The following is a 26462-nucleotide window of genomic DNA, read 5'->3' as shown; positions in this document are numbered from 1 at the left end:
GAAAATTTTTAGGCGATCGGTGTCCGGAGGTCCCGGGACCACTTGGAAGGTGTGGGCTATATAGCACACGAAAATATGGGAATCACGCGGAAATCTATTGTTTTGGCCGTAAAATGTAAAAATTGAGGAACGATCATAGTGGGGCGGTGACTATGGTTCCTTAGGTCTTATTTGATGGCCCGTAAAAATTTTAGGTGATCGGAGTCCGGGGGTCCCGGGACCACTTGGAATGTGCGGGCTATAGCACACGAAAAACTAGAATCTGGCGGAATTCTAGTTTTTTGGCCGTAAAATGCAAAACATGAGGAAAGCTCATGGCGGGGTCGGTGACTATAGTTCCTTATGTCGTATTGGATGTCCCAGAAAAATGTTTGGCATTCGGGGTCCGAGGGTCCCGGGACCATTTGAAAGGCGTGGGCAAACGAAAATATGAGAATCGGACGGAATTATAGTTTTTTGGCCGAAAAATTCAAAAAATGAGGAACAATCATGGTGGGGAGGTGACTATGGTTCCTTAGGTCTTATTTTATGGCCCAAAAACTTTTTAGGCGATCGGTGTCCGGAGGTCCTGGGACCACTTGGAAGGTGTGGGCTACATAGTACACGAAAATATGGGAATCAGGCGGAAATCTATTGTTTTGGCCGTAAAATGTAAAAATTGAGGAACGATCATAGTGGGGCGGTGACTATGGTTCCTTAGGTCTTATTTGATGGCCTGAAAAAGTTTTAGGTGATCGGAGTCCGGGGGTCCCGAGACCACTTGGAATGCGCGGGCTATAGCACACGAAAATATGGGAATCAAGCGGAATTCTAGTTTTTTGGTCGTAAATCACAAAAAAATGAGGAACGGTCATGGCGGGGCTGTGACTATGGTTTCTTAGCTCGTATTTGATGGCCCAGAAAATTTTAGGCTATCGGGGTCCGGGGTGTCCCAGGACCACTTGGAAGGCGTGGGCTATTGCAAACGAAAATATGGGAATCGGGTGGAATTCTAGTTTTTTGGCCGTAAAATGCAAAGAATGAGGAATGATCATGACGGGACGGTGACTATGGTTCCTTAGGACGTATTTGATTGCCCGAAAAAATTTTAGGCGATCCGAGTCAGGGGGGGCCGGCCCACTCGGAAGGCGAAGGCACACACGAAAATATGGGAATTGGGCAGAATTCTAGTTTTTTGGCCAAAAAATGCCAAATATGAGGAACGGTCATGGCAGGGCGGTATCTATGGTTCTCAAGGTCGTATTTGATAGCCCGAAATTTTTTTATGCAATTCGCATCTGGGGGTCCTGGCCCACTCGGAATGTGTGGGCTATAGCACACGAAAATATGGGAATGGGGCAGAATTCTAGTTTTTTGGCCGAAAAATACAAAAAATGAGGAATAATCATGGCGGAGCGGTGACTATGGTTCATTAGGTCGTAATTGATGGACCAGAAAAATTTTAGGCGATCCGGGGGTCTGGGGTCCCGGGACCACTTGGAAGGCATGGGCTATATAGCACACGAAAATATGGGAATCTGGCGGAATTCTAATTTTTTTGTCGAAAAACGCAAAAAATGAGGAACGATCATGGCGGTGCGGTGACTAAGGTTCCTTAGGTCGTATATGATGGCCCGAAAAAATTTTAGGGGATCGGGGTCCAGGGGGCCCGGGACCACTCGGAAAGGGAGGGCTATGGCACACGAAAATATGGGAATCAGGCGTAATTCTAGTTTTTTGGCCGAAAAATGCAAAAAATGAGGAATAATCATGGCGGAGCACTGACTATTGTTATTTAGATCATATTATATGGCCCTGAAAAATTTTAGGCGATCGGGGTCCGGGAGTCCCGGGACCACTTCGAAGGCGTGGGCTATAGCACACGAAAATATGGGAATCGGGCGGAATTCTAGTTTTTTTGCCGAAAAATGCATAAAATGAGGAACGATCTTTGCGGTGCGATGACTATGGTTCCTTAGGTCGTATATGATGGCCCGAAAAAATTTTAGGGATCGGGGTTCAGGGATCCTGGGACCACTTGGAAGGCGTGGGCTATAGCATACGAAAATATGAGAATCGGGCGGAATTCTAGTTTTTTCGCCGTAAAATACAAAAAATGAGGAACGAGAATGGCGGGGTGGTGACTATGGTTCCTTAAGTCTTATTTGATGGCCCGAAAAAATTAAAACGCAAAACAGCGTGGAACGGTCATGGCAGGGCGGTATCTATGGTTCTCAAGGTCATATTTGATGGCCCGAATTTTTTTTAAGCAATCCGCATCCGGGGGTCCTGACCCACTCGGAATGTGTGGGCTATAGCACACGCAAATATGGGAATTAGACGAAATTCTAGTGTTTTGGCCGTAAAATGCAAAACATGAGGAAAGGTCATGGCGCGGTGGTGACTATGGTTCCTTAGGTGTTATTTGATGGCACGAAAATGTTTTAGGCAATCCATTTCCGGAGGGCCTTACCCACTGGGGAGGCGTGGGCTATAGCAAACGAAAATATGGGAATCATGCAAACTTCTAGTTTTTTGGCCCAAAAAAGCAAAATATGAGGAATGATCATGGCGAGGTGGTGACTATGGTTCCTTAGGTCGTATTTAATGGCCCGTAAAAATTTTAGGCGATCGGGGTCCGGGAGTCCCGGGACCACTTGGAAGGCGTGGGCTATAGCACACGAAAATATGGGAATCAAGCGAAATTCTAATTTTTTTGGCCGTAAAATGGAAAATATGAGGAATGGTAATGGCGGGGCGGTAATTATGGTTCTTTAGGTCGTATTTCATGGCGCGGAAACATTTTAGACGTTCGGGGTCCGGGAGCCCACGCCCACTCGGAAGGCGTGGGCTATAGCACACGAAAATATGGGAATCAAGCGGAATTCTAGTTTTTTGGCCGTAAATCACAAAAAAATGAGGAACGGTCATGGCGGGGCTGTGACTATGGTTTCTTAGGTCGTATTTGATGGCCCAGAAAATTTTAGGCTATCGGGGTCCGGGGTGTCCCAGGACCACTTGGAAGGCGCGGGCTATTGCAAACGAAAATATGGGAATCGGGTGGAATTCTAGTTTTTTGGCCGTAAAATGCAAAGAATGAGGAACAATCATAACGGGACGGTGACTATGGTTCCTTAGGACGTATTTGATTGCCCGAAAAAATTTTAGGCGATCCGAGTCCGGGGGGCTGCCCACTTGGAAAGCGTGGGCACAAACGAAAATATGGGAATCGGGCGGAATTCTAGTTTTTTGGCCAAAAAAAGCCAAATATGAGGAACGATCAAGGCGGGGCGGTGACTATGGTTCCTTAAGCCTTTTTTTATGGTACGGAAAAATTTTAGGCGATCGGGGTCCGTGGGGCCCGGGACCAGTCGGAATGCGTGGGCTAATAGCACACGAAAATATGGGAATGGGGCGGAATTCTATTTTTTTGCCGAAAAATACAAAAAATGAGGAATAATCATGGCGGAGTAGTGACTATTTTTCTTTAGGTCATATTTTATGGCCCTGAAAAATTTTAGGCGATCGGGGTCCGGGGGTCCCGTGACCACTTAGAAGGCGTGGGCTATAGCACACGAAAATATGGGAATCGGGCGGAATTCTAATATTTTTGCCGGGAAATGCAAAAAATGAGGAACGATCATGGCGGTGCGGTGACTATGGTTCCTTAGGTCATATATGATGGCCCGAAATTTTTTTAGGGGATCGGGGTCCAGGGGTCCTGGGACCACTTGGAAGGCGTGGGCTATAGCACACGAAAATTTGGGAATTGGGCGGAATTCTAGTTTTTTGGCCGTAAAATGTAAAAAATGAGGAAAGATCATGGCGGGGTGGTGACTATGGTTCCTTAAGTCTTATTTGATGGACCGAAAAAATTATAACGCAAAAGAACGTGGAACGGTCATGGTAGGGCGGTATCTATGGTTCTCAAGGTCGTATTTGATGGCCCGAAAAGTTTTTAAGCAATCCGCGTCCGGGGATCCTGGCCCACTCGGAATGTGTGGGCTATAGCACACGCAAATATGGGAATCAGATGGAATTCTAGTATTTTGGTCGTAAAATGCAAAACATGAGGAAAGGTCATGGCGGGGGTGGTGACTATTGTTCCTTAGGTCGTATTTAATGGCCCGAAAGGTTTTAAGGGAATCTAGTTCCGGGGGCCCCTACCCACTGGGGAGGCGTGGGCTATAGTAAACAAAAATATGGGAATCATGCAAACTTCTATTGTTTTGGCCAAAAAAAGCAAAATATGAGGAACGATCATGGCGGGGCGGTGACTATGGTTCCTTAGGTCGTATTTGATGGCCCGAAAAAATTTTAGGCGATTGGGGTCCCGGAGTCCCGAGACCACTTGGATGGCGTGGGCACACGAAAATATGGGAATCAGGTGAAATTCTAATTTTTTGGCCGTAAAACGCAAAATATGAGGAATGGTAATGGCGGGGCGGTAACTATGGTTCTTTAGGTCATATTTCATGGCCCGGAAAATTTTTAGACGTTCGGGGTCCGGGGGCCCACGCGCACTTGGAAGGCGTGGGCTATAGCACAAGAAAATATGGGAATCTGGCGGAATTCTAGTTTTTTGGCCGTAAAATGCAAAACATGAGGAAAGCTCATGGCGGGGTCGGTGACTATAGTTCCTTATGTCGTATTGGATGTCCCGAAAAAATGTTAGGCGTCCGGGGTCCGAGGGTCCCGGGACCATTTGAAAGGCGTGGGCAAACGAAAATATGAGAATCGGACGGAATTATAGTTTTTTGGCCGAAAAATTCAAAAAAGAGGAACGATCATGGTGGGGAGGTGACTATGGTTCCTTAGGTCTTATTTTATGGCCCAAAAACTTTTTAGGCGATCGGTGTCCGGAGGTCCTGGGACCACTTGGAAGGTGTGGGCTACATAGTACACAAAAATATGGGAATCAGGCGGAAATCTATTTTTTGGCCGTAAAATGTAAAAATTGAGGAACGATCATAGTGGGGCGGTGACTATGGTTCCTTAGGTCTTATTTGATGGCCTGAAAAAGTTTTAGGTGATCAGAGTCCGGGGGTCCCGAGACCACTTGGAATGCGCGGGCTATAGCACACGAAAATATGGGTATCAAGCGGAATTCTAGTTTTTTGGTCGTAAATCACAAAAAAATGAGGAACGGTCATGGCGGGGCTGTGACTATGGTTTCTTAGCTCGTATTTGATGGCCCAGAAAATTTTAGGCTATCGGGGTCCGGGGTGTCCCAGGACCACTTGGAAGGCGTGGGCTATTGCAAACGAAAATATGGGAATCGGGTGGAATTCTAGTTTTTTGGCCGTAAAATGCAAAGAATGAGGAACGATCATGACGGGACGGTGACTATGGTTCCTTAGGACGTATTTGATTGCCCGAAAAAATTTTAGGCGATCCGAGTCCGGGGGCCGGCCCACTCGGAAGGCGAAGGCACACACGAAAATATGGGAATTGGGCAGAATTCTAGTTTTTTGGCCAAAAAATGCCAAATATGAGGAACGGTCATGGCAGGGCGGTATCTATGGTTCTCAAGGTCGTATTTGATAGCCCGAAATTTTTTTATGCAATTCGCATCTGGGGGTCCTGGCCCACTCGGAATGTGTGGGCTATAGCACACGAAAATATGGGAATGGGGCAGAATTCTAGTTTTTTGGCCGAAAAATACAAAAAATGAGGAATAATCATGGCGGAGCGGTGACTATGGTTCATTAGGTCGTAATTGATGGACCAGAAAAATTTTAGGCGATCCGGGGGTCTGGGGTCCCGGGACCACTTGGAAGGCATGGGCTATATAGCACACGAAAATATGGGAATCTGGCGAAATTCTAGTTTTTTTGTCGAAAAACGCAAAAAATGAGGAACGATCATGGCGGTGCGGTGACTAAGGTTCCTTAGGTCGTATATGATGGCCCGAAAAAATTTTAGGGGATCGGGGTCCAGGGGGCCCGGGACCACTCGGAAAGCGAGGGCTATGGCACACGAAAATATGGGAATCAGGCGTAATTCTAGTTTTTTGGCCGAAAAATGCAAAAAATGAGGAATAATCATGGCGGAGCACTGACTATTGTTATTTAGATCATATTATATGGCCCTGAAAAATTTTAGGCGATCGAGGTCCGGGAGTCCCGGGACCACTTCGAAGGCGTGGGCTATAGCACACGAAAATATGGGAATCGGGCGGAATTCTAGTTTTTTTGCCGAAAAATGCATAAAATGCAGAACGATCTTTGCGGTGCGATGACTATGGTTCCTTAGGACGTATATGATGGCCCGAAAAAATTTTAGGGATCGGGGTTCAGGGATCCTGGGACCACTTGGAAGGCGTGGGCTATAGCATACAAAAATATGAGAATCGGGCGGAATTCTAGTTTTTTCGCCGTAAAATACAAAAAATGAGGAACGAGAATGGCGGGGTGGTGACTATGGTTCCTTAAGTCTTATTTGATGGCCCGGAAAAATTAAAACGCAAAACAGCGTGGAACGGTCATGGCAGGGCGGTATCTATGGTTCTCAAGGTCGTATTTGATGGCCCGAATTTTTTTAAGCAATCCGCATCTGGGGGTCCTGACCCATTCGGAATGTGTGGGCTATAGCACACGCAAATATGGGAATTAGACGAAATTCTAGTGTTTTGGCCGTAAAATGCAAAACATGAGGAAAGGTCATGGCGGGGTGGTGACTATGGTTCCTTAGGTGTTATTTGATGGCACGAAAATGTTTTAGGCAATCCAGTTCCGGAGGGCCTTACCCACTGGGGAGGCGTGGGCTATAGCAAACGAAAATATGGGAATCATGCAAACTTCTAGTTTTTTGGCCCAAAAAAGCAAAATATGAGGAATGATCATGGCGGGGTGGTGACTATGGTTCCTTAGGTCGTATTTAATGGCCCGTAAAAATTTTAGGCGATCGGGGTCCGGGAGTCCCGGGACCACTTGGAAGGCGTGGGCTATAGCACACGAAAATATGAGAATCAAGCGAAATTCTAATTTTTTTGGCCGTAAAATGGAAAATATGAGGAATGGTAATGGCGGGGCGGTAATTATGGTTCTTTAGGTCGTATTTCATGGCGCGGAAACACTTTAGACGTTCGGGGTCCGGGAGCCCACGCCCACTCGGAAGGCGTGGGCTATAGCACACGAAAATATGGGAATCGGGCGGAATTCTAGTTTTTTGGCCGTAAAATGCAAAACATGAGGAAAGGTCATGGAGGGGCGGAGACTATGGTTCCTTAGGTCGTATTTTATGGTCCGGAAAAATCTTAGGCGATCGGGGTCTGGGGGTTTCGGGACCACTTGAAGGTGTGGGATAGCACATGAAAATATGGGAATCGGGCATAATTCTAGTTTTTTTGCCGTAAAATGCAAAACATGAGGAAAGCTCATAGCGGGGTCGGTGACTATGGTTCCTTAGGTCGTATTGGATGGCTCGGAAAAATGTTAGTCGTTCGGGGTCCGGGGGTCCCGCGACCACTTGAAAGGCGTGGGTTATAACAAACGAAAATATGGGAATCGGGCAGAATTATAGTTTTTTGGCAGAAAAATTCAATAAATGAGGAACGATCATGGCGGGGAGGTGACTATGGTTCCTTAGGTCTTATTTGATGGCCCAAAAAATTTTTAGGCGATCGGTGTCCGGAGGTCCTGGGACCACTTGGAAGGTGTGGGCTATATAGTACACGAAAATATGGGAATCATGCGGAAATCAATTGTTTCGGCCAAAAACTAGAACTCCGCGCGATTTGCATATTTTAGTGTGCTATAGCTTACGCCTTCCGAGTGGTCCCGGGAGCCGTGGACCCCGATCGCCTAAAATTTTTCGGGCCATCAAATATGACCTAAGGAACCATAGTCACCGCCCAGCCATGATCGTTCCTCATTTATTGCGTTTTTCGGCCAAAAAACTAGAATTCCGCTCGATTACCATATTTTTGTGTGCTATTGCCCACGCCTTCCGAGTGGGCCGGGCCGCCGGACTCGGATCGCCTAAAATATTTTCGGGCCATCAATTAGGACCTAAGGAACCATAGTCACCGCCTCGCCCTATCGCCTAAAATTTTTCCGGACTATCAAATACGACCTAAGGAACCATAGTAACCACCCCGCCATGATCGTTCCTCATGTTTTACGTTTTTCGGCCAAACAACTAGAATTGCGCTCGATTCCCATATTTTTGTGTGTTATAGCCCACGCCTTCCGAGTGGTCCCGGGACCTCCGGACCCCTATTGCCTAATATTTTTCCGGACTATCAAATAAGACCAAAGGAACCATAGTCACCGCCTTGCCAAGATCTTTCCACATTTTTTGCGTTTTTCGGCCAAACACCTAGAATTCCGCGCGATTCCCATATTTTTGTGTGTTATAGCCCACGCCTTCTGAGTGGTTCCGGGACCTCCTGACCCCTATGGCCTAAAATTTTTCGGGACTATCAAATACGACCTAAGGAACCATAGTATCCGCCCCGCCATGATTGTTCCTCAGTTTTTGCGTTTTTCGTCAAACAACTAGAATTCCGCGCGATTCCCATATTTTTGTGTGTTATAGCCCACACCTTCCGAGTGGTCCCGGGACCTCCGGACCCCTATCGCCTAAAATTTTTCCGGACTATCAAATACGACCTAATGAACCATAGTATCCGCCCCGCCATGATCGTTCCTCATTTTTTGCGTTTTTCGGCCAAACAACTAGAATTCCGCGCTATCCCATATTTTTGTGTGTTATAGCCCACGCCTTCCAAGTGGTCCCGGTTCTCCGGACCCCTATCGATTAAAATTTTTCCGGACTATCAAATACGACCTAAGGAACCATAGTATCCGCCCCGCCATGATCCTTCCTCATTTTTTGCGTTTTTCGGCCAAACAACTAGAATTCCGCGCTATCCCATATTTTTGTGTGTTATAGCCCACGCCTTCCGAGTGGTCCTGGGTCTCCAGACCCCTATCGCCTAAAATTTTTCCGGACTATCAAATAAGACCTAAGGAACCATAGTCACCGCCCAGCCATGATCGTTCCTAGTTTTTTCCGTTTTTCGGCCAAAAACCTAGAATTCCGCGCGATTCCCATATTTTCGTGTCTTATAACCCACGCCTTCCAAGTGAACCCGGGAACTCCGGACCCCTATCGCCTAAAATTTTTACGGACTATCAAATACGACCTATGGAACCATAGTCACTGCCCAGCCATGATCATTCCTCATTTGTTGCGTTTTTCGGCCAAAAAACTAGAATTCTGCCCGATTACAATACTTTTGTGTGCTATTGCCCACCCTTCCAAGTGGTTCCGGGACCCCCGGACCCCGATCGCCTAAAATTTTTCTGGGCCGTCAAATACAACCTAAGGAACCATAGTAACCGCCCCGACATCATCGTTTCTCATTTTTTGTATTTTTCGGCCAAAAAAACTAGAATTACGCCCGATTCCCATATTTTCGTGTGCTATACCCACGCCTTCCAAGTGGTCCGGGGAGCCGCGGACCCCGCTCGCCTAAAATTTTTCCGGACTATCAAATACGACCTGAGGTACCATAGTCAACGCCCCACCATGATCGTTCCAAATGCTTTGCATTTTAGTGTTTTATAGCTTACGCCTTCCGAGTGGTCCCGGGAGCCGTGGACCCCGATCGCCTAAAATTTTCCGGGTCATCAAATACGACCTAAGGAACCATAGTCACCGCCCCTCCATGATCGTTCCTCATTTATTGCGTTTTTCGGCCAAAAAACTAGAATTTCGCTCGATTACCATATTTTTTTGTGCTATTGCCTACGCCTTCCGAGTGGGCCGGGCCGCCGGACTCGGTTCGCCTAAAAAATTTTCGGGCCATCAATTAGGACCTAAGGAACCATAGTCACCGCCTCGCCATGATCGTTCCTCATTTTTTGCATTTTTTGGCCAAAAAAATAGAATTCCGCCCGATTCCCATATTTTTGTGTGCTATCGCCCACGCCTTCCGAGTGGGTCGGGCCCCCCGGAGCCGGATCACCTAAAAATTTTTCGGACTATCAAATACTACCTAAGGAACCATAGTCACCGCCCCGCCATGATCGTTCCTAGTCTTTTGCGTTTTTCAGCCAAAAAACTAGAATTTCACGCGATTTCCATATTTTCGTGTGCTTTAGCCCACGCCTTCCAAGGGGTCCCGGGAACCCCGAACTCCGATCACCTAAAAAATTTCCGGGCAATCAAATACGACCTAAGGAACCATAGTAACCACACCGCCAAGATCTTTCCACATTTTTTGCATGTTACTGAAAAAGACCTAGAATTTCGCCCGATTCCCATATTTTCATGTGGTATACCCACGCATTCCGAGTGGTCCCAAGAGATGCGAACCCCGATCGCGTAAAAGTTTTCCGAGCAATCAAATACGACCTAAGGAACCATAGTATCCGCCCCGCCATGATCGTTCCTCAGTTTTTGCATTTTTCGGCCAAACAACTAGAATTCCGCGCGATTCCCATATTTTTGTGTGTTATAGCCCACGCCTTCCGAGTGGTCCCGGGACCTCCTGACCCCTATCGCCTAATATTTTTCCGGACTATCAAATACGACGTAAGGAACCATAGTATCCGCCCCGCCATGATCGTTCCTCATTTTTTGCATTTTTCGGCCAAACAACTAGAATTCCGCGCGATTCCCATATTTTTGTGTGTTAGAGCCCACACCTTCCGAGTGGTCCCGGGACCTCCGGACCCCTATCGCCTAAAATTTTTCCGGACTATCAAATAAGACCTAAGGAACCATAGTCACCGCCCAGCCATGATCGTTCCTAGTTTTTTTCGTTTTTCGGCCAAAAAACTAGAATTTCGCGCGATTTCCATATTTTCGTGTCCTATGCCCGATTACAATATTTTTGTGTGCTATTGCCCACCCTTCCAAGTGGTTCTGGGACCCCCGGATCCCGATCGCCTAAACTTTTTCTGGGCCATCAAATACGACCTAAGGAACCATATTAACCGCCCCGCCATCATCGTTTCTCATTTTTTGCATTTTTCGGCCAAACAACTAAAATTACGCCCGATTCCCATATTTTCGTGTGCTATACCCACGCCTTCCAAGTGGTCCGGGGAGCCGCGGACCCCCGATCGCCTAAAATTTTTCAGGACTATCAAATACGACCTAAGGTACCATAGTCACCGCCCCACCATGATCGTTCCAAATGCTTTGCATTTTTCGGCCAGAAAACTAGAACTCCGCGCGATTTGCATATTTTAGTGTGCTATAGCTTACGCCTTCCGAGTGGTCCCGGGAGCCGTGGACCCCGATCGCCTAACATTTTCTGGGCCATCAAATATGACCTAAGGAACCATAGTCACCGCCCCGCCATGATCGTTCCTCATTTATTGCGTTTTTCGGCCAAAAAACTAGAATTCCGCTCGATTACCATATTTTTGTGTGCTATTGCCCGTGCCTTCCGAGTGGGCCGGGCTGCCGGACTCGGATCGCCTAAAAAATTTTCGGGCCATCAATTAGGACCTAAGGAACCATAGTCACCGCCTCGCGATGATTGTTCCTCATTTTTTACATTTTTTGGCCAAAAAACTAGAATTCCACCCGATTTCCATATTTTTGTGTGCTATCGCCCACGCTTTTCGAGTGGGTCGGGGCCCCCGGAGTCGGATCGCCTAAAAATTTTCCGGACTATCAAATATAACCTAAGGAACCATAGTCACCGCCCTGCCATGATCGTTCCTAGTCTTTTGCGTTTTTCAGCCAAAAAACTAGAATTCCGCGCGATATCCATATTTTCGTGTGCTTAAGCCCACGCCTGCAAAGGGGTCCCGGGAACCCCGAACCCCGATCGCCTAAAAGTTTTCCGGGCCATTAAATACGACCAAAGGAACCATAGTAATCACCCCGCCAAGATCGTTCCTCATTTTTTGCATTTTTTGGCCAAACAACTAGAATTCCGCGCGATTCCCATATTTTTGTGTGTTATAGCCCACGCCTTCTGAGTGGTCCCGGGACCTCCTAACCCCTATGGCCTAAAATTTTTCCGGACTATCAAATACGACCTAAGGAACCATAGGATCCGCCCCGCCATGATTGTTCCTCAGTTTATGCGTTTTTCGTCAAACAACTAGAATTCCGTGCGATTCCCATATTTTTGTGTGTTATAGCCCACGCCTTACGAGTGGTCCCGGGACCTCCGGACCCCTATCACCTAAAATTTTTCCAGACTATCAAATACAACCTAAGGAACCATAGTATCCGCCCCGCCATGATCATTCCTCATTTTTTGCGTTTTTCGGCCAAACAACTAGAATTCCGCGCTATCCCATATTTTTGTGTGTTATAGCCCACGCCTTCTGAGTGGTCCCGGGTCTCCGGATCCCTATCGATTAAAATTTTTCCGGACTATCAAATACGACCTAAGGAACCATAGAATCCGCCCCGCCATGATCGTTCCTCATTTTTTGCATTTTTCGGCCAAACAACTAGAATTCTGCGTTATCCCATATTTTTGTGTGTTATAGCCCACGCCTTCCGAGTGGTCCCGGGTCTCCAGACCCCTATCGCCTAAAATTTTTACGGACTATCAAATAAGACCTAAGGAACCATAGTCACCGCCCAGTAATGATCGTTCCTAGTTTTTTCCGTTTTTCGGCCAAAAAACTAGAATTCCACGCGATTCCCATATTTTCGTGTCCTATAGCCCACGCCTTCCAAGTGAACCCGGGAACTCCGGACCCCTATCGCCTAAAATTTTTCCGGACTATCAAATACGACCTAAGGAACCATAGTCACCACCCAGCCATGATCATTCCTCATTTGTTGCGTTTTTCGGCCAAAAAACTAGAATTCCGCCCGATTACAATATTTTTGTGTGCTATTGCCCACCCTTCCAAGTGGTTCCGGGACCCCCGGACCCCGATCGCCTAAAATTTTTCCGGGCCATCAAATACGACCTAAGGAACCATAGTAACCGCCCCGCCATCATCGTTTCTCATTTTTTACATTTTTCGGCCAAAAAACTAGAATTACGCCCGATTCCCATATTTTCGTGTGCTATACCCACGCCTTCCAAGTGGTCCGGGGAGCCGCGGACCCCGATCGCCTAAAATTTTTCCGGACTATCAAATACAACCTAAGGTACCATAGTCACCGCCCCACCATGATCGTTCCAAATGCTTTGCATTTTTCGGCCAAAAAACTAGAACTCCGCGCCATTTGCATATTTTAGTGTGCTATAGCTTACGCCTTCCGAGTGGTCCCGGGAGCCGTGGACCCCGATCGCCTAAAATTTTCCGGGCCATCAAATATGACCTAAGGAACCATAGTCACCGCCTAGCCATGATCGTTCCTCATTTATTGCGTTTTTCGGCCAAAAAACTAGAATTCCGCTCGATTACCATATTTTTGTGTGCTATTGCCCACGCCTTCCGAGTGGGCCGGGCCGTCGGACTCGGATCGCCTAAAAAATTTCGGGGCATCAATTAGGACCTAAGGAACCATAGTCACTGCCTCGCCATGATCGTTCCTTATTTTTTCCATTTTTTGGCCAATAAACTAGAATTCCGCCCGATTCCCATATTTTCGTGTGCTTTAGCCCACGCCTTCCAAGGGGTCCCGGGAACCCCGAACCCCGATCGTCTAAAAATTTTCCGGGCCATCAAATACGACCTAAGGAACCATAGTAACCACCCCGCCATGATCGTTCCTCATTTTATGCATTTTTCGGCCAAACAACTAGAATTCCGCGTGATTCCCATATTTTTGTGTGTTATAGCGCACGCCTTCCGAGTGTTCCCGGGACCTCCTGACCCCTATCGCCTAAAATTTTTCCGGACTATCAAATACGACCTAAGGAACCGTAGTAACCACCCCGCCATGATCGTTCCTCATGTTTTGCGTTTTTCGGCCAAACAACTAGAATTCCGCGCGATTCCCATTTTTTTTGTGTTATAGCCCACGCCTTCCGAGTGGTCCCGGGACCTGCGGACCCCTATTGCCTAATATTTTTCCGGACTATCAAATAAGACCAAAGGAACCATAGTCACCGCCCTGCCAAGATCTTTCCACATTTTTTGCGTTTTTCGGCCAAACAACTAGAATTCCGCGCGATCCCATATTTTTTTGTGTTATAGCCCACGCCTTCCGAGTGGTCCCGGGTCTCCGGACCACTATCGCCTAAAATTTTTTCAGACTATCAAATAAGACCTAAGGAACCATAGTCACCGCCCAACCATGATCGTTCCTCATTTATTGCGTTTTTCGGCCAAAAAACTAGAATTCCGCGCGATTCCCATATTTTCATGTCCTATAGCCCACGCCTTCCAAGTGAACCCGGGAACTCCGGACCCCTATCGCGTAAAATTTTTACGGACTATCAAATACGACCTATGGAACCATAGTCACCGCCCAGCCATGATCATTCCTCATTTGTTGCGTTTTTCGGCCAAAAAACTAGAATTCCGCCCGATTACAATATTTTTGTGTGCTATTGCCCACCCTTCCAAGTGGTTCCGGGACCCCCGGACCCCGATCGCCTAAAATTTTTCCGGGCCGTCAAATCCAACCTAAGGAACCATAGTAACCGCCCCGCCATCATCCTTTCTCATTTTTTGTATTTTTCGGCCAAAAAACTAGAATTACGCCCGATTCCCATATTTTCGTGTGCTATACCCACGCCTTCCAAGTGGTCCGGGGAGCCGCGGACCCCGCTCGACTAAAATTTTTCCGGACTATCTAATACGACCTGAGGTACCATAGTCACCGCCCCACCATGATCGTTCCAAATGCTTTGCATTTTTCGGCCAAAAAACTAGAACTCCGCGTGATTTGCATATTTTAGTGTGCTATAGCTTACGCCTTCCGAGTGGTCCCGGGAGCCGTGGACCCCGATCGCCTAAAATTTTTCGGGCCATCAAATACGACCTAAGGAACCATAGTCACCGCCTCGCCATGATCGTTCCTCATTTATTGCGTTTTTCGGCCAAAAAACTAGAATTCCGCTCGATTAGCATATTTTTTTGTGCTATTGCCCACGCCTTCCGAGTGGGCCGGGCCGCCGGACTCGGATCGCCTAAAATTTTTTCGGGCCATCAATTAGGACCTAAGGAATCATAGTCACCGCCTCACCATGATCGTTCCTCATTTTTTGCATTTTTTGGCCAAACAACTAGAATTCCGCCCGATTCCCATATTTTTGTGTGCTATCGCCCACGCCTTCCGAGTGGGTCGGGCCCCCGGGAGCCGGATCGCCTAAAAATTTTCCGGACTATCAAATACTACCTAAGGAACCATAGTCACCACCCCGCCATGATCATTCCTAGTCTTTTGCGTTTTTCAGCCAAAAAACTAGAATTCCGCGCGATTTCCATATTTTCGTGTGCTTTAGCCCACGCCTTCCAAGGGGTCCCGGGAACCCCGAACCCCGATCACCTAAAAATTTTCCGGGCCATCAAATACGACCTAAGGAACCATAGTAACCACCCCGCCATGATCGTTCCTCATTTTTTGCGTTTTTCGGCCAAACAACTAGAATTCCGCGCGATTCCCATATTTTTGTGTGTTATAGCCCACGCCTTCCGAGTGGTCCCGGGACCTCCTGACCCCTATCGCCTAATATTTTTCGGGACTATCAAATACGACCTAAGGAACCATAGTATCCGCCCCGCCATGATCGTTCCTCATTTTTTGCATTTTTCGGCCAAACAACTAGAATTCTGCGCGATTCCCATATTTTTGTGTGTTATAGCCCACACCTTCCGAGTGGTCCCGGGACCTCCGGACCCCTATCGCCTAAAATTTTTCCGGACTATCAAATACGACCTAAGGAAACATAGTATCCGCCCCGCCATGATCGTTCCTCATTTTTTGCGTTTTTCGGCCAAACAACTAGAATTCCGTGCTATCCCATATTTTTGTGTGTTATAGCCCACGCCTTCCGAGTGGTCCCGGGTCTCCTGACCCCTATCGCCTAAAATTTTTCCGGACTATCAAATAAGACCTAAGGAACCATAGTCACCGCCCAGCCATGATCGTTCCTAGTTTTTTCCGTTTTTCGGCCAAAAAACTAGAATTCCGCGCGATTCCCATATTTTCGTGTCCTATAGCCCACGCCTTCCAAGTGAACCCGGGAACTCCGGACCCCTATCGCCTAAAATTTTTCAGGACTATCAAATACGACCTAAGGAACCATAGTCACTGCCCAGCCATGATCATTCTTCATTTGTTGCTTTTTTCGGCCAAAAAACTAGAATTCCGCCCGATTACAATATTTTTGTGTGCTATTGCCCACCCTTCCAAGTGGTTCCGGGACCCCCGGATCCCGATCGCCTATAATTTTTCCGGGCCATCAAATACGACCTAAGGAACCATAGTAACCGCCTCGCCATCATCGTTTCTCATTTTTTGCATTTTTTGGCCAAACAACTAAAATTACGCCCGATTCCCATATTTTCGTGTGCTATACCCACGCCTTCCAAGTGGTCCGGGGAGCCGCGGACCCCGATTGCCTAAAATTTTTCAGGACTATCATATACGACCTAAGGTACCATAGTCACCGCCCCACCATGATCGTTCCAAATGCTTTGCATTTTTCGGCCAAAAAACTAGAACTCCGCGCGATTTGCATATTTTAGTGTGCTATAGCTTACGCCTTCCGAGTGGTCCCGGGAGCCATGGACCCCGATCGCCTAACATTTTCTGGGCCATCAAATACGACCTAAGGAACCATAGTCACCGCCCCTCCATGATCGTTCCTCATTTATTGCGTTTTTCGGCCAAAAAACTAGAATTCCGCTCGATTACCATATTTTTTTGTGCTATTGCGCACGCCTTCCGAGTGGGCCGGGCCGCTGGACTCGGATCGCCTAAAAAATTTTTGGGCAATCAATTAGGACCTAAGGAACCATAGTCACCGCCTCGCCATGATCGTTCCTCATTTTTTGCATTTTTTGGCCAAAATACTAGAATTCCGCCCGATTCCCATATTTTTGTGTGCTATCGCCCACGCCTTTCGAGTGGGTCGGGCCCCCCGGAGCCGGATCGCCTAAAAATTTTCCAGACTATCAAATACTATCTAAGGAACCATAGTCACTACCCCGCCATGATCGTTCCTAGTCTTCTGTGTTTTTCAGCCAAAAAACTAGAATTTCGCACGATTTCCATATTTTCGTGTGCTTTAGCCCACGCCTTCCAAGGGGTCCCGGGAACCCCGAACCCCGATCACCTAAAAAATTTTCGGACTATCAAATACGACCTAAGGAACCATAGTATCCGCCCCGCCATGATCGTTCCTCATTTTTTGCGTTTTTCGGCCAAACAACTAGAATTCCGCGCGTTTCCCATATTTTTGTGTGTTATGGCCCACGCCTTCCGAGTGGTCCCGGGACCTCCTGACCCCTATCACCTAAAATTTTTCTGGACTATCAAATACGACCTAAGGAACCATAGTATCCGCCCCGCCATGATCGTTCCTCATTTTTTGCATTTTTCGGCCAAACAACTAGAATTCCGCGCGATTCTCATATTTTTGTGTGTTATAGCCCACGCCTTCCGAGTGGTCCCGGGACCTCCTGACCCCTATCGCCTAATATTTTTCCGGACTATCAAATAAGACCTAAGGAACCATAGTCACCACCCCACCATGATCGTTCCTCATTTATTGCGTTTTTCGGCCAAAAAACTAGAATTCCGCTCGATTACCATATTTTTGTGTGCTATTGCCCACGCCTTCCGAGTGGGCCGGGCCGCCTGTCTCGGACTGCCTAAAAAATTTCCGGGCCATCAATTAAGACCTAAGGAACCATAGTCACCGCCTCGCCATGATCGTTCCTCATTTTTTGCATTTTTTGGCCAAAAAACTAGAATTCCGCCCGATTCCCATATTTTTGTATGCTATCGCCCACGCCTTCCGAGTGGGTCGGGCCCCCCGGAGCCGGATCACCTAAAAATTTTCCGGACTATCAAATACGACCTAAGGAACCATAGTCACCGCCCCGCCATTATCGTTCCTAGTCTTTTGTGTTTTTCAGCCAAAAAACTAGAATTTCGCACGATTTCCATATTTTCGTGTGCTAATGCCCACGCCTTCCAAGGGGTCCGGGGAACCCCGAACCCCGATCGCCTAAAAATTTTACGGACCATCAAATATGACCTAAGGAACCATAGTAACCACCCCGCCATGATCGTTCCTCATTTTTTGCGTTTTTCGGCCAAACAACTAGAATTCCGCGCGATTCCCATATTTTTGTGTGTTATAGCCCACGCCTTCCGAGTGGTCCCGGGACCTCCTAACCCCTATCGCCTAAAATTTTTCCGGACTATCAAATACGACCTAAGGAACCATAGTATCCGCCCCGCCATGATCGTTCCTCATTTGTTGCATTTTTTGGCCAAACAACTAGAATTACGCGCGATTCCCATATTTTTGTGTGTTATAGCCCACACCTTCCGAGTGGTCCTGGGACCTCCGGACCCCTATCGCCTAAATTTTTTTCGGACAATGAAATATGACCTAAGGAACCATAGTATCCGCCCCGCCATGATCGTTCCTCATTTTTTGCATTTTTCGCCAAACAACTAGAATTCCGCGCGATCCCATATTTTTGTGTGTTATAGCCCACGCCTTCCGAGTGGTCCCGGGACCTCCTGACCCCTAACGCCTAAAATTTTTCCGGACTGTCAAGTACGACCTAAGGAACCATAGTATCCGCCCCGCCATGATCGTTCCTCTTTTTTTGCATTTTTCGGCCAAACAACTAGAATTCCGCGCGATTCCTATATTTTTGTGTGTTATAGCCCACGCCTTCCGAGTGGTCCTGGGACCTCCGGACCCCTATCGCCTAATATTTTTCCGGACTATCAAATAAGACCAAAGGAACCATATTCACCACCCTGTCAAGATCTTTCCACATTTTTTGCATGTTATTGAAAAAGACCTAGAATTTCGCCCGATTCCCATATTTTCGTGTGCTATACCCACCCATTCTGAGTGGTCCCAAGAGCCGTGGACCCCGATCGCCTAAAAATTTTCCGAGCAATCAAATACGACCTAAGGAACCATAGTATCCACCCCGCCATGATCGTTTCTTATTTTTTGCGTTTTTCGGCCAAACAACTAGAATTCCGCGCCATTCCCATATTTGTTTGTGTTATAGCCCACACCTTCCGAGTGGTCCCGAGACCTCAGGACCCCTATCTCCTAAAATTTTTCCGGACTATCAAATACGACCTAAGGAACCATAGTCACCGCCCAGCCATGATCATTCCTCATTTGTTGCGTTTTTCGGCTAAAAAACTAGAATTCCGCCCGATTACAATATTTTTGTCTACTATTGCCCACCCTTCCCAGTGGTTCCGGGACCCCCAGACCCCGATCGCCTAAAATTTTTCCGGTCCGTCAAATACGACCTAAGGAACCATAGTAACCGCCCCGCCATCATCGTTTCTCATCTTTTTCATTTTTCGGCCAAAAAACTAGAATTACGCCCGATTCCCATATTTTCGTATCACGCCTTCCAAGTGGTCCGGGGAGCCGCGGACCCCGATCGCCTAAAATTTTTCCGGACTATCAAATACGACCTAAGGTACCATAGTCACCGCCCCACCATGATCGTTCCAAATGCTTTGCATTTTTTTGCCAAAAAACTAGAACTTCGCGCGATTTGCATATTTTCGTGTGCTATAGCTTACGCCTTCCGAGTGGTCCCGGGATCCGTGGACCCCGATCGCCTAAAATTTTTCGGGCCATTAAATTCGACCTAAGGAACCATAGTCACCGCCCTGCCATGATCGTTCCTCATTTATTGCGTTTTTCGGCCAAAAAACTAGAATTCCGCTCGATTACCATATTTTTGTGTGCTATTGCCCACGCCTTCCGAGTGAGCCAGGCCGCCGGACTTGGATCGCCTAAAAATTTTTCGGCCCATCAATTAGGACCTAAGGAACCATAGTCACCGCCTCGCCATGATCGTTCCTCATTTTTTGCATTTTTTGGCCAAAAAAATAGAATTCTGCCCGATTCCCATATTTTTGTGTGCTATCACCCACGCCTTCCGAGTGGGTCGGGCCCCCCAGAGCCGGATCGCCTAAAAATTTTTCGGACTATCAAATATGACCTAAGGAACCATAGTCACAGCCCCACCATGATCGTTCCTAGTCTTTTGCGTTTTTCAGCCAAAAAACTAGAATTCCGCGCGATTTCCATATTTTCGTGTGCTTTAGCCCACGCCTTCCAAGGGGTCCCTTGAACCCCGAACCCCGTTCGCCTAAAAATTTTCCGGGCCATCAAATACGACCTAAGGAACCATAGTATCTGCCCCACAATGATCGTTCCTTTTTTTTTGCGTTTTTCGGCCAAACAACTAGAATTCCGCGCGATTCCCATATTTTTGTGTGTTATAGCCCATGCCTTCCGAGTGGTCCTGGGACCTCCGGACCCCTATCGCCTAATATTTTTCTGGACTATCAAATAAGACCAAAGGAACCATAGTCACCACCCTGCCAAGATCTTTCCACATTTTTGCATGTTACTGAAAAAGACCTAGAATTTCGCCCGATTCCCATATTTTCATGTGGTATACCCACGCATTCCGAGTGGTCCCAAGAGATGCGAACCCCGATCGCGTAAAAGTTTTCCGAGCAATAAAATACGAACTAAGGAACCATAGTATCCGCCCCGCCATGATCGTTTCTTATTTTTTGCATTTTTCGGCCAAACAACTAGAATTCCGCGCGATTCCCATATTTTTGTGTGTTATAGCCCACACCTTCCGAGTGGTCCCGGGACCTCAGGACCCCTATCGCCTAAAATTTTTCCGGACTATCAAATACGACCTAAGGAACCATAGTATCCGCCCCGCCATGATCGTTCCTAGTCTTTTGCGTTTTTCAGCCAAAAAACTAGAATTCCTAGCGATTTCTATATTTTCGTGTGCTTTAGCCCACGCCTTCCAAAGGGTCCCGGGAACCCCGAACCCCGATCGCCTAAAAATTTACCGGGCCATAAAATACGACCTAAGGAACCATAGTATCCGCCCCGCCATGATCGTTCCTCATTTTTTGCGTTTTTCGGCCAAATAACTAGAATTTCGGGCGATCCCATATTTTTGTGTGTTATAGCCCACGCCTTCCGAGTGGTCCCGGGTCTCCGGATCCCTATCGCCTAATATTTTTCCGGACTATCAAATAAGACCAAAGGAACCATAGTCACCGCCCTGCCAAGATCTTTCCACATTTTTTGCATGTTACTGAAAAAGACCTAGAATTTCGCCCGATTCCCATATTTTTGTGTGCTATACCGACGCATTCCGAGTGGTCCCAAGAGCCGCGGACCCCGATCGCCTAAAATTTTTCCGAGCAATCAAATACGACCAAAGGAACCATAGTATCCGCCCCGCCATGATCGTTCCTTATTTTTTGTGTTTTTCGGCCAAACAACTAGAATTCCGCGCGATTCCCATATTTTCGTGTGCTATAGCCCACGCCTTCCGAGTGGGCCGTGCCCCCCGCACTCGGATCACCTAAAAAGTTTTTGGGCCATCAAATAAGACCTAAGGAACCATATTCACCTTCCCGCCATGATCGTTTCTCATTTTTTGCATTTTTCGGCAAAACAACTAGAATTCCGCCCGATTCCCATATTTTCGTATGCTATACCCACGCCTTTCAAGTGGTCTCGCGTCTCCGGACCCCTATCGCCTAAAATTTTTCCGGACTATCAAATAAGACCTAAGGAACCATAGTCACCGCCCAGCCATGATCGTTCCTTATATTTTGCGTTTTTCAGCATAACAACTAGAATTCCGCGCGATTCCCATATTTTCGTATCCTATAACCCACGCCTTCCAAGTGAACCCGGGAACTCCGGACACCTATCGCCTAAAATTTTTCCGGACTATCAAATACGACCTATGGAACCATAGTATCCGCCCCGCCATGATCATCCTCATTTGTTGCGTTTTTCGGCCAAAAAACTAGAATTTCGCCCGATTACAATATTTTTGTGTGCTATTGCCCACCCTTCCAAGTGGTTCCGGGACCCCCGGACCCCGATCGCCTAAAATTTTTCCGGGCCGTCAAATACGACCTAAGGAACCATAGTAACTGCCCCTCCATCTTCGTTTCTCATTTTTTGCATTTTTCGGCTAAAAAACTAGAACTACGCCCGATTCCCATATTTTCGTGTGCTATACCCACGCCTTCCAAGTGGTCCGGGGAGACGCGGACCCCGATCGCCTAAAATTTTTCCAGACTATCAATTACGACCTAAGGTACCATAGTCACCGCCCCAAAATGATCGTTCCTAATGCTTTGCATTTTTTGGCCAAAAAACTAGAACTCCGCCCGATTTGCATATTTTCGTGTGCTCTAGCTTACGCTTTCTGAGTGGTCCCGGGAGCCGTGGACCCCGATCGCCTAAAATTTTCCGGGCCATTAAATACGACCTAAGGAACCATAGTCACCGCCCTGCCATGAACGTTCCTCATTTATTGCGTTTTTCGGCCAAAAAACTAGAATTTTGCTCGATTACCATATTTTTGTGTGCTATTGCCCACGCCTTCCGAGTGGGCCGGGCCGCCGGACTCGGATCGCCTAAAAATTTTTTGGGCCATCAATTAGGACATAAGGAACCATAGTCACCGCCTCGCCATGATCTTTCCTCATTTTTTGCATTTTTTGGCAAAAAAAATAGAATTCCGCTCGATTCCCATATTTTTGAGTGCTATCGCCCACGCCTTCCGAGTGGGCCGGGCCCCCCGGAGCCGGATCGCCTAAAAATTTTCCGGACTATCAAATACGACCTAAGGAACCATAGTCACCGCCTTGCCATGATCGTTCCTACTCTTTTGCATTTTTCAGCCAAAAAACTAGAATTCCGCGCGATTTCCATATTTTCGTGTGCTTTAGCACTCGCCTTCCAAGGGGTCCCGGGAACCCCGAACCCCGATCGCCTAAAAATTTTCCGAGCCATCAAATACGACCTAAGGAACCATAGTATCCGCCCCGCCATGACCGTTCCTTTTTTTGCATTTTTCGGCCAAACAACTAGAATTCCGCGCGATTCCTATATTTTTGTGTGTTATAGCCCACGCCTTCCGAGTGGTCCTGGGACCTCCGGACCCCTATCGCCTAATATTTTTCCGAACTATCAAATAAGACCAAAGGAACCATAGTCACCACCCTGCCAAGATCTTTCCACATTTTTTGCATGTTATTGAAAAAGACCTAGAATTTCGCCCGATTCCCATATTTTCGTGTGCTATACGCACGCATTCTGAGTGGTCCCAAGAGCCGTGGACCCCGATCGCCTAAAATTTTTCCGAGCAATCAAATACGACCTAAGGAACCATAGTATCCACCCCGCCATGATCGTTTCTTATTTTTTGCATTTTTCGGCCAAACAACTAGAATTCCGCGCCATTCCCATATTTTTTTGTGTTATAGCCCACACCTTCCGAGTGGTCACTGGACCTCAGGACCCCTATCGCCTAAAATTTTTCTGGACTATCAAATACGACCTAAGGAACCATAGTCACCGCCCAGCCATGATCATTCCTCATTTGTTCCATTTTTCGGCTAAAAACTAGAATTCCGCCCGATTATAATATTTTTGTCTACTATTGCCCACCCTTCCCAGTGGTTCCGGGACCCCCAGACCCCGATCGCCTAAAATTTTTCCGGTCCGTCAAATACGACCTAAGGAACCATAGTAACCGCCTCGCCATCATCGTTTCTCATCTTTTTCATTTTTCGGCCAAAAAACTAGAATTACGCCCGATTCCCATATTTTCGTATCACGCCCTCCAAGTGGTCCGGGGAGCCGCGGACCCCGATCGCCTAAAATTTTTCCGGACTATCAAATACGACCTAAGGTACCATAGTCACCGCCCCACCATGATCGTTCCAAATGCTTTGCATTTTTTTGCCAAAAAACTAGAACTTCGCGCGATTTGCATATTTTCGTGTGCTATAGGTTACGCCTTCTGAGTGGTCCCGGGATCCGTGGACCCCGATCGCCTAAAATTTTCCGGGCCATTAAATTCGACCTAAGGAACCATAGTCACCGCCCTGCCATGATCGTTCCTCATTTATTGCGTTTTTCGGCCAAAAAACTAGAATTCCGCTCGATTACCATATTTTTGTGTGCTATTGCCCACGCCTTCCGAGTGAGCCAGGCCGCCGGACTTGGATCGCCTAAAAAGTTTTCGGCCCATCAATTAGGACCTAAGGAACCATAGTCACCGCCTCGCCATGATCGTTCCTCATTTTTTGCATTTTTTGGCCAAAATAATAGAATTCCGCCCGATTCCCATATTTTTGTGTGCTATCGCCCACGCCTTCCGAGTGGGTCGGGCCCCCCGGAGCCGGATCGCCTAAAAATTTTCCGGACTATCAAATACGACCTAAGGAACCATAGTCACCGCCCCGCCATGATCGTTCCTACTCTTTTGCATTTTTCAGCCAAAAAACTAGAATTCCGCACGATTTCCATATTTTCGTGTGCTTTAGCACTCGCCTTCCAAGGGGTCCCGGGAACCCCGAACCCTGATCGCCTAAAAATTTTCCGGGCCATCAAATACGACCTAAGGAACCATAGTATCCGCCCCACCATGATCGTTCCTTTTTTTTTTTGCGTTTTTCGGCCAAACAACTAGAATTCCGCGCGATTCCCATATTTTTGTGTGTTATAGCCCATGCCTTCCGAGTGGTCCTGGGACCTCCGGACCCCTATCGCCTAATATTTTTCTGGACTATCAAATAAGACCAAAGGAACCATAGTCACCACCCTGCCATGATCTTTCCACATTTTTTGCATGTTACTGAAAAAGACCTAGAATTTCGCCCGATTCCCATATTTTCATGTGGTATACCCACGCATTCCGAGTGGTCCCAAGAGATGCGAACCCCGATCGCGTAAAAGTTTTCCGAGCAATCAAATACGACCTAAGGAACCATAGTATCCGCCCCGCCATGATCGTTTCTTATTTTTTGCATTTTTCGGCCAAACAACTAGAATTTCGCGCGATTCCCATATTTTTGTGTGTTATAGCCCACACCTTCCGAGTGGTCCCGGGACCTCAGGACCCCTATCGCCTAAAATTTTTCCGGACTATCAAATACGACCTAAGGAACCATAGTATCCGCCCCGCCATGATCGTTCCTAGTCTTTTGCGTTTTTCAGCCAAAAAACTAGAATTCCTAGCGATTTCTATATTTTCGTGTGCTTTAGCCCACGCCTTCCAAAGGGTCCCGGGAACCCCGAACCCCGATCGCCTAAAAATTTACCGGGCCATAAAATACGACCTAAGGAACCATAGTATCCGCCCCGCCATGATCGTTCCTCATTTTTTGCGTTTTTCGGCCAAATAACTAGAATTTCGGGCGATCCCATATTTTTGTGTGTTATAGCCCACGCCTTCCGAGTGGTCCCGGGTCTCCGGACCCCTATTGCCTAATATTTTTCCGGACTATCAAATAAGACCAAAGGAACCATAGTCACCGCCCTGCCAAGATCTTTCCACATTTTTTGCATGTTACTGAAAAAGACCTAGAATTTCGCCCGATTCCCATATTTTTGTGTGCTATACCGACGCATTCCGAGTGGTCCCAAGAGCCGCGGACCCCGATCGCCTAAAATTTTTCCGAGCAATCAAATACGACCTAAGGAACCATAGTATCCGCCCCGCCATGATCGTTCCTTATTTTTTGTGTTTTTCGGCCAAACAACTAGAATTCCGCGCGATTCCCATATTTTCGTGTGCTATAGCCCACGCCTTCCGAGTGGGCCGTGCCCCCCGCACTCGGATCACCTAAAAAGTTTTTGGGCCATCAAATAAGACCTAAGGAACCATATTCACCTTCCCGCCATGATCGTTTCTCATTTTTTGCATTTTTCGGCAAAACAACTAGAATTCCGCCCGATTCCCATATTTTCGTATGCTATACCCACGCCTTTCAAGTGGTCTCGCGTCTCCGGACTCCTATCGCCTAAAATTTTTCCGGACTATCAAATAAGACCTAAGGAACCATAGTCACCGCCCAGCCATGATCGTTCCTTATATTTTGCATTTTTCAGCCAAACAACTAGAATTCTGCGCGATTCCCATATTTTCGTATCCTATAACCCACGCCTTCCAAGTGAACCCGGGAACTCCGGACATATTTTCGTGAGATATAGCCCATGCCTTCCGAGTGGTCCCGAGCCCCCCAAACCCCGATCACCTAAAAAGTTTTCGGGCCATCAAATACGACCTAAGGAACCATAGTCACCGCCCCGCCATGATCGTTCCTCATTTTTTGCATTTTTCGGCCGAAAAACTAGAATTCCGCCTGATCTCATATTTTCGTGTGCTATAGCCCACGCCTTCCAAGTGGTCCCGGGCACCTCAGACCCCGATCGCCTAAAAAATTTTCGGGCCATCAAATAAGACCTACGAAACCATAGTCACAGCCCCGGCATGATCGTTCCTTATTTTTTGCATTTTTCGGCAAAAAAAATTGAATTCCACCCAATTCCCATATTTTCGTGTGCTAAAGCC

This window comes from Nicotiana tabacum, chromosome 19, assembly GCF_000715075.1.
Source record: "Nicotiana tabacum cultivar K326 chromosome 19, ASM71507v2, whole genome shotgun sequence".
Classification (NCBI taxonomy): domain Eukaryota; kingdom Viridiplantae; phylum Streptophyta; class Magnoliopsida; order Solanales; family Solanaceae; genus Nicotiana; species Nicotiana tabacum.
This window is presented reverse-complemented; position numbering follows the sequence as displayed.